Source organism: Saccopteryx leptura, chromosome 6 (genome assembly GCF_036850995.1).
Source record: "Saccopteryx leptura isolate mSacLep1 chromosome 6, mSacLep1_pri_phased_curated, whole genome shotgun sequence".
In the NCBI taxonomy this organism is placed as follows: domain Eukaryota; kingdom Metazoa; phylum Chordata; class Mammalia; order Chiroptera; family Emballonuridae; genus Saccopteryx; species Saccopteryx leptura.
In genome coordinates this window covers 127,417,813-127,433,767 of record NC_089508.1, presented here as the reverse complement: position 1 = coordinate 127,433,767, position 15,955 = coordinate 127,417,813, and the positions used below count along the sequence as shown (strand labels likewise).

Here is a 15,955-nt window from a genome sequence, read left to right as displayed (position 1 = left end):
GGCCAAGTTTAACCTGCGCAGGGACGAACTCTCAAGGTGTCCGGAGACACCGTACCCTCAAGGGGCTGCAAACAGAGTTGTGCCTGGCGCTTACAACTAGGTCCTTATATATCATATCCTAAGTGAGCAAGCATTTATACAGAAGCAGATGTGGCAGTTAGCTATTCGCTAGGGAGGTCGCGTGCAGCATAGCAACAGGGGAAGGGTTTAGCTTAGTGTAGAATTTCAAACATAAACTTCTGATAAGGGTCTCTAACCAATAGAATGCAGGATGTTTTCCCAGCTTTGTGCTGATCTCTTTGTTCTCAGCCTCACAGGGACCCTATCAGGCCTTCCCTGTTCCTGCTCCTTCAAGAGTTAAACTCTGGCAGCCATAGCACACCTCCCTGAACCTAACATTCCCCCATCTCTTTTGGGCATAAATCAAACCCTTGATTCTTCATTAGTGGGAAGAATGGTATAAGGTTCGGATAGAATCATTAACTTCACTACTTCTATTCTTTCTTTAATGAAGGTAAGGAGCTTGTTAAGGATTATTGGTCTAAAGGCAAGAGCCAATAATAATAGGAGGGGTCCGGCAACTATAGATATGAGGGTAGTTAACCAAGGAGAGGTCTTAAACATGGAGGCATACCAGCTAGGGCTCTCTTCTTCTAGGTCCCTGTTCCTTAATCTGTTTGTAAGTGTCTTGATATTTTCTCTAATTACTCTAGAGTGGTTAGCGTAAAACCAACATTCTTCTCTTAATGCAGCACACAGTCCTCCCTGCTCAAGGAGGAGGAGGTCTAGCCCTCTTCTATTCTGAAGGGCTACCTCAGCGAGGGAGTCTATTTGCTTCTCGAGGTATATTACCTGTTCCTGGAGAAGCGCAATGTCTTTTGAGAGTGTCTTGGATAACTGTCTGAGGGTGAGTTCTCCCTGAATGAGGGATGCTGTCCCTACCATGGCTGACCCTACAATTCCTATGGTAGCTATGATAGAGATAAGGAGTGGAGTTCGTTTTGCCCGCCTCGGGAGAGCAACAAGGAATTCAGGGTTTCCCCCATACAGATGTACCTGTGGAATAATGTAAGCACTTACACAAAGCTCAGGATGAGTGGGGACTATACACTTGAAGATACCTTGAGTGCACACAAACCATAGTCCTTCAGGAGCCTTTGTTACTTCTGGGCCCTCTAGGGTGGCAGGTAGGGTTTTTTGGTTAAGACAATAGTCACTATAATTGGAGTTACTTAAGATGAAATTTGCCAGAAGGTAGCAGGTCCCTTTCCCATGGAACTCTGCTAAAGTGAGAGATTCTTCAGAGAAACAATCTTTTATCTGATTCTGGTTCCGGTCCCTCCTAAGGGTCACTGTAGTGGGAGCCAGTTCCCCGTCTCTCGAGGTGTTGGCCTCCAGCCCTACATAGAAAGGGGGTCTGGGACTAAGGCATAGCCAACAAGACTCTGTGATTCCAGGCTGCGTACTGTTAAAGAAGGGAAATACCTTATCCAATAAATTTAGGGCATATATCTCTTGGTGGTGTGGTCTTTCCAGTAACGGGCTGGGAGTGTAAAAAGGCAACTTATGGTCCTGCTCTCTGGCTCAACTGGGACAGAGTCTGCAGTAGGAGTCGTAGTAGCTCCCCTCTGGTCTGGGCCTGTCTTACTGTCCGGGAGCTCAGGTACTGCCGGGAGGCTGACAGGGGGCCTAGGTGGCCTGAGTGGCAGCCCGCTCCCTGCTCCTCGAAGGAGAGGTCTGTTCTTTGTAGGAAGTTTTCTGATGGTGAAAAAGGTACCCGGATTATGTCGTTACATATAGTCTTAGGCCCTATGTTTTTCCTGAATTCCAACTTGGGTCTTTAGGCTTCTTAATTGCAATGATAGTAGGGTTACAATTATCTTTAGCACAGTTATCGTCCTAACTATCTTTGGGCCTTCTTCCCCCTAATCTAGTTCCTAATCAAAAGAGACTTATGTCTGGGTCTGGTTTAGGTGGACTCCATTGAAATTCACTGACGAGTGTCTCACAACCCCACTTTTTACAGTAAAAGTCCGAATAAGATCCACAAATGCGTCTCTGTCCCGATGGCGGTTCGGGGCAAACATAGTGGGGGTATACCATAAAGCCCTATTCTGGTAATGAGGGTCACATAATTCTTGGTTATCAAAGTGTTCTGCTCCTAACGGACGCCTATCCCCTTCCCCTACATGTCGGGAGCCGATCAACGACTGCTGGCTGACGAGGTCACAGCAGAGAAGATCCACAACTGCTGGCTGACAAGGTCACAGCAGAAGAAGATCAAAAACTGCTGATTGACAAAGTCACAGCAGAGAAGACCAATGGCTGCGGGTTGACAAAGTCATTGCAGGGGAAAGGCACGATACTTCCCCCTTTGATCTTTTGAATTAATCTGGCCTTATATTCCCCCCTTTTTCTGGGTGTGTGCTATTATTTATGGCACAGGGATAACAGTACCGTGCTTTCCCTGTAGATTTGTAGTAATTTCTTTGGAAATGAGACAGAGGGTGTGAGTTCCACAGAAAAGCCTGTAAGCCTCTTGAACTGGGCTCATAAACATAAGAGGCTGGCTATGATATCCCTCGTAAAGGGTTAAGTTTGTAGGAGAATTTCTTCTTGTTAATCATATTAGAAAGAATAGATTGTGACTTATGAATAGGTAGGAAACAGTAACTATACACAGAGCACCTTTCAGCCTTCACTTAATCCATCACTTTACCTCCCTAGCCCTTTCATGTGATAGAGTAGAGAAACTCTCCTTTCTTCTTGCATACCTGACCTGCAGGTGGTGGAACACTCAGAGAAGAATATATAATAGTTAGAACTTAACTAGTGTATGAATATAGTAAATAAATAAAATTTGACTAGACAATAAAATCTTAGGTAAGGTGTAGTGGAATAACCCATTGCATGGCCTTGGATGGGAACACAGCCAACAAGAAAAGAATGTTTTGCTAAGAGAATTGTTTTGTGACTGAAGGCAGTTGCTGGGCTTTTCTTAGTAAAACATTCTCATGAGATTTCTGTATTTTCCAAGGATAAGGAGAGGAATGTGGTGGGATCCATAGAAGCAATAACAATTAATGCCTTCTGATATTATGTTGCTACTAAGCTATCTTGCAGGTGCACTCTATGTATCTTTAAGCAAAAGTTACTCTTGATGTTATGCCAATTTCTCAGTAAAGCTTTCTGTAGTCTTGTGAAAAAAATTAGGACACTGCATGAACTCAAGGCCATTTGCCTGAGAAAGCGTGGTCCTTTGCTGGTTCTTGATGATTTCATCTGTTAATCTCTCTCTCTCTGCGCCCTTGACTCACAACAACAGTAAGGTAGAGTTATTAATTAGTACTAATCTTTTAGAAGTTTGTACCAATATTGTTATTGCTATTGTATAACTGTACTTTGAATGACTTACCACCTGATTTATAGCTTATAGATATGAATTAACTGTTACCTGGAAATATGTAACCATAGTGAAACAAAAACAATGATGTATTCAGAATACCATGTGATTGTAACTTAGTGTGTGTGTATAAAAAGAGAGCTAGACCAGCATTTGGCAGAGATGCCTGGCAGTAAATGCTAACGAGAGAATAAAGAGAAAATAAAGAATTCGGCTCTCTCACTCGATTCGCGCCGACGCCGTCTCTTCCTGTGGGACCCCTGGATTCCCCCCGGGGCTGGACCCCAGCACCAACATATCTCCATGCTGCTGGTGAGTCACAAAATTTATCCTCAAAAAACTTCGATAAGTCAGCTTGGAGGGTTACGGGGGTTGCTACTATTCCAGGTGTTATTCTGTGCTATAACTGTGCCATCTGCTGTCCTGATTAAAACCTATTCCTGCAACTCTAGTCCCTTGCTGGGTAGACAATAAAAAGTTATCAGTCCTAAGTGGAGGAGAAGGTGAGCTTTAGAGGCTCTCCAGGGGTCTGCTTGACTTGCCATCTCCGAGGTCCTTCGTCGGGTGGTTGGGCCAGCTTTACGTGGGAGAGGTGGATTCAGTAGGGCTTCTCAGCTACCTTAACAGCTGTAGGTGTGCTCAAGAGTACCTGGAATAGTCCATTCCATCGTGGCTCAAGGTTGCCCCGTCTGTAGTTGAGAATCCATACCTACTGCCCAGGTTCTGATGACTCCGGAAGTCTGGGATTGTATTTTCCTTCGGAGCTGGCTGATCTCTGGAGGGTTCGCACTTCACTCCTGATGTGCTGCAGAGCCTGCAAGGACTTGAGGAAGTTATGGTTAGAAATTTCTAATTCCTCTCTGGTTAATCGAGGCACAAGGGGTATGGGCTGTCTAAACAGGATTTCATAAGGGGCCCACTTCTTAAGATAAGGGGTACATCTAGTTCTAAAGAGGGCGAAAGGGAGTAGCTCAACCCAGTTTTCGCCGGTCTCCTCCTTCAGTTTAATTATGGTCTCTTTTAGAGTCCTGTTCATTCTTTCTACCTGTCCTGAACTTTGGGGCCTATAAATGCAATGTAATTTCCAATTGATACCTAGCTTAGTAGCTAGTTCTTGAGATACCCTAGAGATGAATGCAGGTCCATTGTCTGATCCTAGGGCTAGGGGAATGCTATATCTAGGTATGATCTCCCTTAATAAGACTTTGCAAACTGTGGAAGCAGCCTCTCCTCACGTGGGGAATGCTTCCACCTATCCTGAGAAGGTGTCTACTAATACTAATAGGTACTTATAACCTAACTTCCTAGGGGTCATCTCTGTGAAATCTACTTCCCATAACTCTCCAGGAGCTTTCCCCTAATACCTCACAAAGGGAGGCAACTTCTTATTCTGCTCATTTACCCTGGCACAGATGCTGCATCTAGAGACAATGGAGTGGACAATATCCCTGATGTTGGGCCCAGAATAATATTTCTTGACAAGTTGTTCTAGCTTATTCTGCCCTAGGTGAGTGCTAGTATGAATATCTTTTACTATTTCCCTTACTATTCCCTGGGGTAAATAGAGCCGGAATCAGGAAGCTCTATCTATCCCTGCTGATTTTTCTTCCCCTTTAATTGTATCCCTTCCTGCTCTTCTTCTGGGGAATATCTAGGATCCGGAGGTAGCGTTGGCTTAGGCAGCAATGGCAGAAGGCTTTCCTGTGGTCCAGTGACTGCTTCTCTTGCAGCTGAGTCTGCTAGGTTGTTACCTTTTATAATAGGAGAATTCCCCTTCTGGTGTCCTTTGCAGTGGATGATGGCAACTTTGGTAGGTAGCCAAATGGCATCTAGGAGGGCAAGAATTTCACTGCGGTTCTTTTTTTTTTTTTTTTTTTTTTTTTCAGAGGCAGAGATAGACAGGGACAGACAGACAGGAACGGAGAGAGATGAGAAGCATCAATCATCAGTTTCTCGTTGCGCGTTGCGACTTCTTAGTTGTTCATTGGTTGCTTTCTCACATGTGCCTTGACCGCGGGCCTTCAGCAGACCGAGTAACCCCCTGCTGGAGCCAGTGACCTTGGGTCTAAGCTGGTGAGCTCTTTGCTCAAGCCAGATGAGTCCGCGCTCAAGCTGGCGACCTCGGGGTCTCGAAACTGGGTCCTTCCGCATCCCAGTCCAACGCTCTATCCACTGCACCACCACCTGGTCAGGCTCACTGCGGTTCTTAATGTCCTTCCCCCCTGCTGTCAGGAGGCCTCTCTCCTTGTATATGGCTCCGTGGACATGGGCGGTGGCAAATGCATAACGGCTGTCAGTGTAGATGTTGGCAACTTTTCCCTCCACTTTTTGTAAGGCCCTGGTTAGTCCTATTAGCTCTGCCCTCTGTGCAAATGTCCCTGCGGGCAGCGCTTTCTGCCATAGGACCTCATCTCCGTAGTCACTGCTGCCCTGCATACCGCTGTCCATCCTTGATAAAACTGCTCCTATCAGTAAAGAGAGTCAGGTCTGCCTTTTCGTAGGCCTGATCCCTTAAGTCTGGACGGGAGCCAGTCACCGTGTCAAGGATTTGCTTGCAACTGTGATCCACTGTGGTCTCCGGTATTGGCAACAGGGTCGCTGGGTTCAGGGCTGTTGTTTTGAGGAACTGAACAGACGGAGGGTTCAACAACTGAGCCTGATATTGTGTCAGCCTTGTATTTGTTAGCCACCTGTCAGGAGGTGCTCGTAGCACTTGCTCTACGTAATGTTCCCTAATTATTTGGATGTCCTGTCCCAAAGTCAACTTACTAGCCTCCTTGACTAGTATTGAGGTGGCAGCAAGTGCCCTCAGACATGCTGGCCATCCCGAGGCTACATGGTCAAGTTTCTTGGACAGATAGACAACGGGCCTCTTCCACGGCCCGAGCTCCTGACTCAGTACCCCCAGAGCTATAAATAGCTTTTCTGCTATAAATAGCTGAAAGGGTTTGGCCAGATCCGGCAGGGCCAAAGCTGGGGCAGCCGCCAGGGCCTCCTTAAGCGCTTGGAACGCTTGCTTTTCCTTATCTGTCCACATGAATTGTTCTTCCTTACCCCTGGTTAGTTCATCTAGCTAGTTCTGCAAAGCCCAGTATCCACAGTCGGCAGTATCCTACTGCACCCAGGAATTCTCGTACCTGCCTCTTGCTGGTAGGCTCGGGGATCTGCAGGACCGTCTGGATTCGCTGGCTGCACAATGTCCTTTGCCCTCCCTGTAAGTTATACCCCAAATAACTTACAGTTTGTGTCTCAATCTGGGCCTTCTTGGTAGAGACTCGATACCCCATTTGCCTGAGATCTTGTAGCAGGTCCGAGGTAGCTTCCTCACACTCTCCTTTGTCCTTGGCAGCTATGAGGATGTCATCCACATACTGGAGCAGTACGATCAACGGATGGGAGGAGCGGAAAGCCTGCAGATCTTGGCTGAGGGCCTTATTAAAAATAGTGGGGGAATTCTTGAACCCTTGTGGTAGTCTGGTCCAAGTGAACTGCCCCACCAGTCTACTTTCTGGGTCATTCCACTCAAAGGCAAAGATCTCTTGGCTCTGAGGCGCCAGGGGAATACAAAAGAAGGCATCCTTCAAATCCAGGACTGAATAATAGGTATGGGTTGGGGGCAATGAGCTCAGTAAGGTATACGGGTTGGGTACCATGGGATGAATAGTCTCTACCCGTGCATTCACCTCCTGCAAGTCCTGCACCGGGCGGTAGTCATGGGTCCCCGGCTTTTGGAAGGGGAGTAATGGGGTATTACAGGCTAATTGGCATTCTCGGCTAATTGCCTTCAGCAGGCATTGCAAGTGCCGTGCAATGCCCCGTCTGGCTCGGGCTGGGACCGGGTATTGCCTGATCCTAACTGGGCTAGCAGTGCTCAGCTGCACTAGGACAGGCGGTTGGTGGGTGGCCAAACCTGGTGGGTTGGTCTCCGCCCAAACTTCAGGTACCCTGGCACGCAGGGCATTCGGAACTCCTGCTCCTTCCTCCTTACCTCCTTGGATAGTGGCAAGTAAGTATTCTTCAGACAGTGGGACAGTTATCTCCAAGCTGACCTCCGCCTCCTTGTCCCTCGTAGGGCTCTCCTCCCGTCGGAAGGTAATGGTGGCCTGAAGTTTCTGCAATAAGTCCCTTCCAAGTAGTGGGTAAGGGCAGTCTGGAATGACTAGGAAGGAGTGGGTAATGGTGCCTCGGCCCAAGTTAGTAATTCTTGCGGTAGCCTAAGGATAGGCTTCTGCTTTGCCCGTTGCCTCTACTATTTTGGTAGTTGCCTTCTGAATTTGCCCCTGTGGTTGCTTTAGGACTGAGTAGGTGGCTCCCGTGTCGACTAGGAAGTCTGTTGGCTTTCCTTCGACTGTTAAGGTGACCATGGGCTCCTGGGAGCCGACAGGAATAGAGCCCTGGCCCTTTTGCTGTCCCCCTTTCCCTTTGGGAGGAGGTTTCTGGGCAGCAATTAGGATTTTGGCAACTTCCTTCGCCCTGCCAACCTCCGGATCATCCCTATTGACATACACCTTCTGGGCTATCTCTAATAGCTTGCTTCTATTTTCTCCTTCAAATCCCTCTATCTTCTGAAGCTTTTTCCTAGTATCTGAAGCAGCCTGAGTCACAAAGGCTATATTTACTAGTCTCCTGTTCTCTTCTGCCTCAGGATCTAGAGGGGTATATACTCTATAAGCCTCTATGAGTCTTTCTAGAAAGGCTGCTGGGGATTCCTCTCTTCCCTGGATGATTTCACTAACCTTACTGAAGTTGGTAGGAGTCCCCTCAGCAGAGCCCGGCAATACTGGAGGAGCATGTCCCTTCCCCCGGTAGTATTAGGGTCCCAGGCTGGGGGCTGAGAAGGGAGTATGTCTTCTATTTCCCTCCTCCCAGCCATAGTCTCTCCCTCCTCCCCCAGGACCACCTTTGCAGCCTCCCGCATTATCCTGTCTCTCTCTTCAGAAGTGAAGAGAGTTTGCAGAATCTGTTGACAGTCATCCCAGGTGGGCTGGTGAGTTCTGAATATGGTTTTGAGGAGGGAGATTAGCCCTTGGGGTTTCTCAGAGAACAGGGGATTCTGATGTTTCTAATTATATGAGTCACTGGTGGAGAAGGGCACATAAACAAGGCGGGGAGGTGCCCGTGGTGTAATATCTGGTGCCCCGTTCAATGCGTAAACCTTCTGCCCACGCGATTTGGGGGGGGGGGGGGAAGGGGGGATTTTAAAGGTTGTCTCCCAGCCAAACACATCCCGGGGGCAGACGCCGCCAGAACTCAACCGGATTCTGCAGAGCCAGAGCCGGAGGGCAGGCAGAACCCGACAGCACGCTGCCGCCAGGCGATTTAAAAAGTGTGCGGACCGCAGGGAAAAGAAGACGCCAGGGGCCGTGGAGGCCCCGCCCGCCTTGGCGCCCAGCCCCCCCCCCCCCCCCACACACACACACCCCACGAGCCGGGAGGCTGCAGCGGGGAGACTCACCATGGCGGGAGGGAGGCCCCGAGCCTGAAGCGGTGTCCTGGCGAGCAGCAACCGCCCGGCGGGAACACGGCCGCGGCACATCCCGGGAGCCGCGCACGCTGCACGCTGGGGCGGGTAGTCCCCTTAGGCTTCACTCCTTCTAGGCTGCAGCAAAAATGGGCCGCCTGCGGCTCCTTTTAAGGCTCGCAAGGGGCCGTGCTAGGGGAATGTCGAGGACAGCAGACCGTGGGCACCAAGCCGAGTTTCCCCATCCCTGCTGGAAGGGCGGAAGGAAGGAGCCCGCCTCTGGAAATCAGGGAAGTTCTTAAGCAGGCAGTCAAGTGGAGAGCCGGGCACAGAGTCCTGCTGGCCCATCCTGAGCAAATCAGGGAGGAATAAAAGGGGGAAACAAACGATACAGACTAGCAAGACACAGACGAGACAATCTAACTTTTGTACATACGAGAATGACATACATACGAGAATGTACATAAATCGAAACTAACGCGGCGCAGTGCAGCGCAAGCAAATAACCCTAACGTGACCAGTCACTTCTAATGTTAGCAAAACCAAATTTCAGAGAGCAGCGTCCCGCCTCTGAAAGTCCTGGGTAGGTTACTGGCAGCGTCCCACCTACTACCTCAGGGTTGTTTGCTCCGGAGCCCAAAAACCAAACCAAAGAGGATCCTCAGTAAATACTTACTCAGCTCGAGCTGCCCATCCGGTCTCCGAACCGAAACTCCACCGAGGGAGATTTTGTTTCCCAGCCAATGCACCAAATGTTGCATTCACCAAGCCCGAGAACAAACGTCGGAGACTTTCAGGGGTTTAGATCTTACTTTATTGGCCAAGTTTAACCTGCGCAGGAACGAACTCTCAAGGTGTCCGAAGACACCGTACCCTCAAGGGGCTGCAAACAGAGTCGTGCCTGGCGCTTACAACTAGGTCCTTATATATCATATCCTAAGTGAGCAAGCATTTATACAGAAGCAGATGTGGCAGTTAGCTATTCGCTAGGGAGGTTGCGTGCAGCATAGCAACAGGGGAAGGGTTTAGTTTAGTGTAGAATTTCAAACATAAACTTCTGATAAGGGTCTCTAACCAATAGAATGCAGGATGTTTTCCCAGCTTTGTGCTGATCTCTTTGTTCTCAGCCTCACAGGGACCCTATCAGCCCTTCCCTGTTCCTGCTCCTTCAAGAGTTAACTCTGGCCCTGGCCGGTTGGCTCAGTGGTAGAGCGTCGGCCTGGCGTGCGGGGGACCCTGGTTCGATTCCCGGCCAGGGCACATAGGAGAAGCGCCCATTTGCTTCTCCACCCCCCCTCCTTCCTCTCTGTCTCTCTCTTCCCCTCCCGCAGCCAAGGCTCCATTGGAGCAAAGATGGCCCGGGCGCTGGGGATAGCTCCTTGGCCTCTGCCCCAGGCGCTAGAGTGGCTCTGGTCACGGCAGAGCGATGCCCTGGAGAGGCAGAGCATCGCCCCCTGGTGGGCAGAGCGTTGCCCCTGGTGGGCGTGCCGGGTGGATCCCGGTCGAGCGCATGCGGGAGTCTGTCTGACTGTCTCTCCCCGTTTCCAGCTTTAGAAAAGAAAAAAAAAAAAAAAAAAGAGTTAACTCTGGCAGCCACAGCACACCTCCCTGAACCTAACAGGCACCACCATGAGTGGACAGACGAAGTAGGCTTGGCAGGTGAAGGGATGATGGGTAGGAGGCTGGCATTGAATGGGGGAATAGTAGGTGAAAGGGAAGATGAAGACGAGAGTTGCATGTTGTCAATGCATGGAGCTGCCCATGAACCCGCAGGGGGCTGGGCTGATGACATCCTTGCATGGGGCTCGCTCTGTGCCAGTGTGAGTGGGAACCAAGAGGCTGCCTCAACATTCATTACTGGTCCACTTGGGCAGCATCCATGACCCAGGTGATCTCTGAGCATTCTCAGGCCTTCGGGGCTGGAGGGTGACTAATTCAAAAAGGCAGAGAGGCCACAGAAGGGTGAGGGATTGGCTGTCTTCACTGGAAAGGTTCAGATAGTGACTAGTTGTGGCATTGCTGGCCACATGGTCGCTGTTGTAACCACTGCACTCTGGAGCTATAACACAGAAGTAGCCATAGGGAGTAGGTATCGAATGGGTGGGCTGTGTCCCGTTAAAACTTAATCTGTGGTGCTGAAATTTGAATTTTATATAATATTCTCATGTCATGACCTATTGTTTTTCTTCTTTCCACTTCTTTTCAACCATTTGGACATGTAAAAAATCTTTAGCTTGCAGACTATACAAACATGGGCTGTGGGTTGATTTGGGCCAGTGGGCTGGAGTTTGTGGACCACTGAGGTAGTGGAACCCTGAGGCAGGTCAAGTTCCAGAGTGGGGGCATGTGCCCAAGACCATCAGACAGCAAACCACACAGTAAACCCCCTGCCCAACCCCAGCTCTAACTTCAGTTCCCCCAGGGAGTCTTCCATTGATCTTCTCTTGGAACTTGCTTGTTAGGAGATAAGACAGACCTGCTGAAGTTCTAATTCCTCATTGTGAATTACTGAGCCAGCATTTCTGATAATAATCTTACTTCCCATGTTACTTGCCTACCGGAAGAGACAATGTTCTGCCAAACATCTGCTCTACATGTAAGTAGCATTTCCTATTACAAATTAATAAGTTGGCACCAGGGTATGTGTACTGTATAAGCATTGGTCCCCCGTAAGGTTGGTAAATGTAAGTCTGTCACAGAGACATCAGTCTCCCTAGCACCTGGCTCCCTTAAGCAGATCCTGCTGTCCTGAGGCTGGTAGCCAGGTCCTTGGTAGCTTCACACGGTCATGCCACCTTGAGGAGCCTCCAGGTTGCCAGCCAGGCTGCTGGGAGGAGCTACTGTACTGTGTTCCACTGTCTGCCTTTTAGTTGTGTAAGGAGGAGGCTGAATGTGGGGGGCTGGATATAAGAGGAAGGCTGGACAGATGGGGTGGTGAGTGGAGGGGTAGACAATAGATGGAAAAGGGTGTGTGGGAGGATGGATGGATGGGTGGCCCCAACTTACAGATTTGTGCCCACCAGCAAGAGTAGCCTTGATGAGCACTGAGGGTGACCAGGCAGCCACATGCGCCCCCAGAGGTACATGGAGAGGCTAGCACTAACTAACCTGTGTTTAAGCACTTCCCACATGTGAGCACTGAGCACAGGTTGACTCCCTCTCCCCTTTGCCCCCTTTTTCCCAGCTCCATGCTCTCATGACCTTGTGTACCTGAGCTTGACTTTCACAGGCCTCTTTGGGCCCTTATTGGCTCAGTTACTAGCTAGGAGACAACTCTCACACTCTGTAGGCTTTCAGGAGGAGGAGTCTTCTCCCACACCTTCCACCAGCTCCAGCCCTTGGTTTATTTGAAGTGGGTGCAAAGTGTTTGGGCCTCAAACCTTACTTACAGGGGCAAAGCCTGTTTTAAGAGAGATTTTAAAACAATTGAGGCTTCCAAAATAGGTCTGGCCTTCTCTCTTCCCTTCCCTGCTTCATAGCAGCACTGCCTTGGGCCATTATGGGATCAGACTCAGAAGCCCCCTTTCCCATTCTCAGATCTGCAGGGGCTTTCTTCCAGGAAGCTCTCCCTGCTTGTTCCCCCAGTTGAGCCCAATCTCCAATAGAGTGTTGCCCGAACTTCATTATTTTACCCAGAGGCTGTGGTTTCCTTGTGTGTGTGGAGAGGGGGGGAGGGCTGCCCTGAGGCTTCCCCATCTCCTCTCTCCTTCAAGCTGAGCTGGCATGAGCCCCAAGGTGCTAAGCAGAAACCAGCATGGGCTGCTTGCTCTGTCCTAAATGAGGAACCATTTAATTTTCCCAGTGAAGCTTCCCTTCGTGGGCACTCAGGGAGCTCGCGGGCCCATCAGAGGAAGGAACTGCAGGGAAGCAAACACGCAACTGGCTATTATTACTCCTTTGTTGTTCTTTTATCCCTGCATGGTTTCTGATAGACTCCGAGGTGACTAAATAAACCCAGAAAACAACTTTCCGCTCCCCAAACTCTTCAGCAAGGAGGAGCTCTGTCTGTGGCATAAATAGCAGAAGCCCGAGTATAAAAATATGAGTCTGTGAACAAACAAGCCTCTAGTCATGAGACCAATAGTGGCTGAGCATTCCCACGCCATCAGCTGTTTCCAAGCAATTAAAAGGCAGAAGGAGGAGAGGGCACGACACCTCTCACCTATCCTGTGGGGCCAGGAGGGAGGCTCCCAGGGCCTGGCTGTCACCCTTGAGACCCTTGGAACTGCTGCCAGAGCAGCCCTGGCTGACAGGAGAACTGGTCTGTGTGGCCCCAGTCTGCTGGAGGACCAGCAGGTATATTGTTTTTGTCTCTTGGTCTCAGTTTGTTCATCTTTAAGATGGGCATAATAACTCCTGGTGGATTTCTCACAGATCCATGAGTCAGACAGAAATAAAAGATGAGAAAGGGCACCTGACCAGGCAGTGGCACAGTGGATAGAGCATTGGACTGGGACTCAGAGGACCCAGGTTCGAAACCCCGAGGTCGCCAGCTTGAGCGTGGGCTCATCTGGTTTGAGCAGAGCTCACCAGCTTGGACCCAAGGTCGCTGGCTTGAAGCCCAAGGTCGCTGGCTCAAGCAAGGGGTTACTCAGTCTGCTGTAGCCCCCTGGTCAAGGCACATATGAGAAAGCAATCAATGAACAACTAGGGTGTTACAATGAAGAATTGATGCTTCTCATCTCTCTTCCTGTCTGTCTATCCCTGTCTGTCCCTCTCTCTGTCTCTCTCTCTGTCTCTATCACAAAAAAATAAAATTAAAAAAAAGATGAGAAAGCGTTTGAGGACAGGTAGAGAGATAGGAAGGGTGACTGCTGGATCTATGGGTACCCAGAGGGCTGCCCCAGAGGCTGCCTTCCCCGAAACCTCTCTTCTGGGTCACAATCTCCACCCAGGCTTATTTTGCAGATGTCAGAAAGAAGTGAGGGTCAAGGAAGCTGGGTCTGGCCCAAGGTCACTTTCCAACACTCAAGCCATATCTGCCAGACACAGAAGCCTGTGGCCTGCCCACTCCACCCTCTGGTCAGAGCATGTCCGGCACCCAGTGGGGAGCGTAGGGACGGAGAGCTGCTGCAATGAAAGCCATGGGGTGAGCCTTGTGGAGCATATTGGCAAGCTGGACCTGGCACCCTGCGCTGACCTCCAGGAGAGACTGGGCAGTGCCAGGACAGTTGGACTAAAACGACCCTCGTCAGAGCCCACAGGCTCTGGCCAATCAGATCCCAAGAAGACCCATGATGGGCAAGGACCTTGGGGACCCTGAGATGGCAAGCACAAGTCTTCCAGTCTGATGCTGGCCACAGACTCACAGGCAACCTTCATGACTATACTTGCCTAAAACGCCACATTGTAGACTCCAGAAATGCAAAAAGTGGGGACCATGTTCATGACGGGGTCTGAGCTTTGTGCTCCTCCAGCTCTCTGGGTGGGCAGACCTCCCACACAGCTCTAGCACCCTGCTCTGTGAGCCAGCACACGGCCAGCCACGGGGGGCAGCAGGCACACCTGCCTTCCTGGAGCAGGCAGGGATCGAACACAAAGTAACAGGGGAGGTTAAATGGTGCTAAGTGCTATGGAAAAAAATTAAGCACTAAGGGGTTGTTAATGGTTTTAAATCAGGCCATCTAATTTAATCTTTAAAATACCCCTCATTTGAAAGTTGAGAAAAGGGAGACTTTAAAAGAGTAAGGAACTTGTCCTGGGTCAGACAGTGAGGAAGGGAGACTTTAGGATTTGAATTGGAACTTTCTGACTAGGGAAATTCTGCTCTAAACTACCTGGTAATCACTACTCCAAAAGATCCCACAGCAGGCAGAGAAGAACCTGGATGAAGATTCCAGCCAGGGAGCTCACAGATCAAGGAGTTCCATTTATTCTGTGCAGTCAGGAAGGCTTCATGAAGGAGGCGGCGGAGCTGAGGCTGATGGGAGAGAGGTCCCTGCTGCTCTTGTCAGAGGGTGTTCTGGGCCTGGTGGAGGTGCTGGTGCAGGATAGGTCTATATCTGTTTCTCTGTTTCTCTCTGCCTAGATGGCCAGCTACATTCTTTCAGCCCACCTCTGCCTTCTGATTTGGCTTAGGAGGTAAGCCCAGACAAGAGGTCCCTTCCCATGCCAGTCTGTGCCAGGCCCAGAGCCAGCTCTGCCTGTGGCTCCTTCTGAGTGCTGGCACAGTAGAGGAGCCTCCAGCCCTGAGCTCTGGGCTTTGGCCCACTGGCCCAGCAGAAAGGCTGCCAGAGGAAGTTTGGCTGACAAAGTATAGAGTGAGAGAATTGATTTTTTTTTTTCCCAGTGACAGAGCTGTAAACCTAAACTGGAAGATACATCTCTTCTTGTACCGGAGACAATCAAAAACACAACACAAGTTCATGGAGTGAATATGTCTTCTCTACATGGGGTATTCCCCCCATTACCCAAACACTTGGCAGCCTAAAACTACTTCATTCCAGAGATAAGTAATCAGCAGAAGAGAAAGGGAGGGAGGGGCAACCCAAGGGTTTATAGCAGGGGCCTCATCAGTCCACCGGGAGGGGTGGCCCTCCCCTTATCTCTTGCTTCCCTGGAGACTCAAGGGCCATCTGCGATGAGCCCAGGAACCACAGTCACCTCTGGCAGCCCACGGCACCAGCTGGGTTGCCACTGCACACTGCATCCCCTGGATAGCTCCTTGGCACTAGCCCTGTGCTGGGGAAGCGGGGATGGACACATCAGAGGTGGTCCTCGTCCTCAAGGAGCTGGCCAGCAGGGAGAGAAGACGTTTAGGTAACTGATGCTGGCTCTCTGCAAAATGAATTAAGAGCCTGTAGATGTCTGACTCATCCCCACCTCTGCTGCACTCCATGGTTCCCCGCTAGGCACCTGCCAGAACCCCTTGGAAAAGCATGTCTTCTGGGTCAGGGAGGCGGGGCCTTCCACGGCAGCGGTGCCCAGAACTTGGTGGCTCAGAACCACGTACGCCTTAGCCTCCTGAGCAGAAGCAACTTCTGGCTCAGCTGCACTCAGGGTGAGGTCTATGTCCACTCAGCGTCCACCTCAAGCATCTGCTGCTCCTCTTTCCACTATCTGTCTAATGTCACGTGCCAGCTGGGTGTGTG

General features: G+C 50.1%; 1 long non-coding RNA gene across 1 annotated transcript; it reads right to left on the bottom strand.

Annotated features, from left to right (window-relative positions):
* Positions 1-1,013: 1,013 nt before the first annotated feature.
* Positions 1,014-9,198, bottom strand: LOC136376913 (uncharacterized). Its single transcript, XR_010746254.1, has 2 exons — positions 8,859-9,198; positions 1,014-4,226 (listed from the first exon to the last, which is right to left on the bottom strand). It is a non-coding gene; the product is annotated as an uncharacterized lncRNA (long non-coding RNA).
* Positions 9,199-15,955: the final 6,757 nt, after the last annotated feature.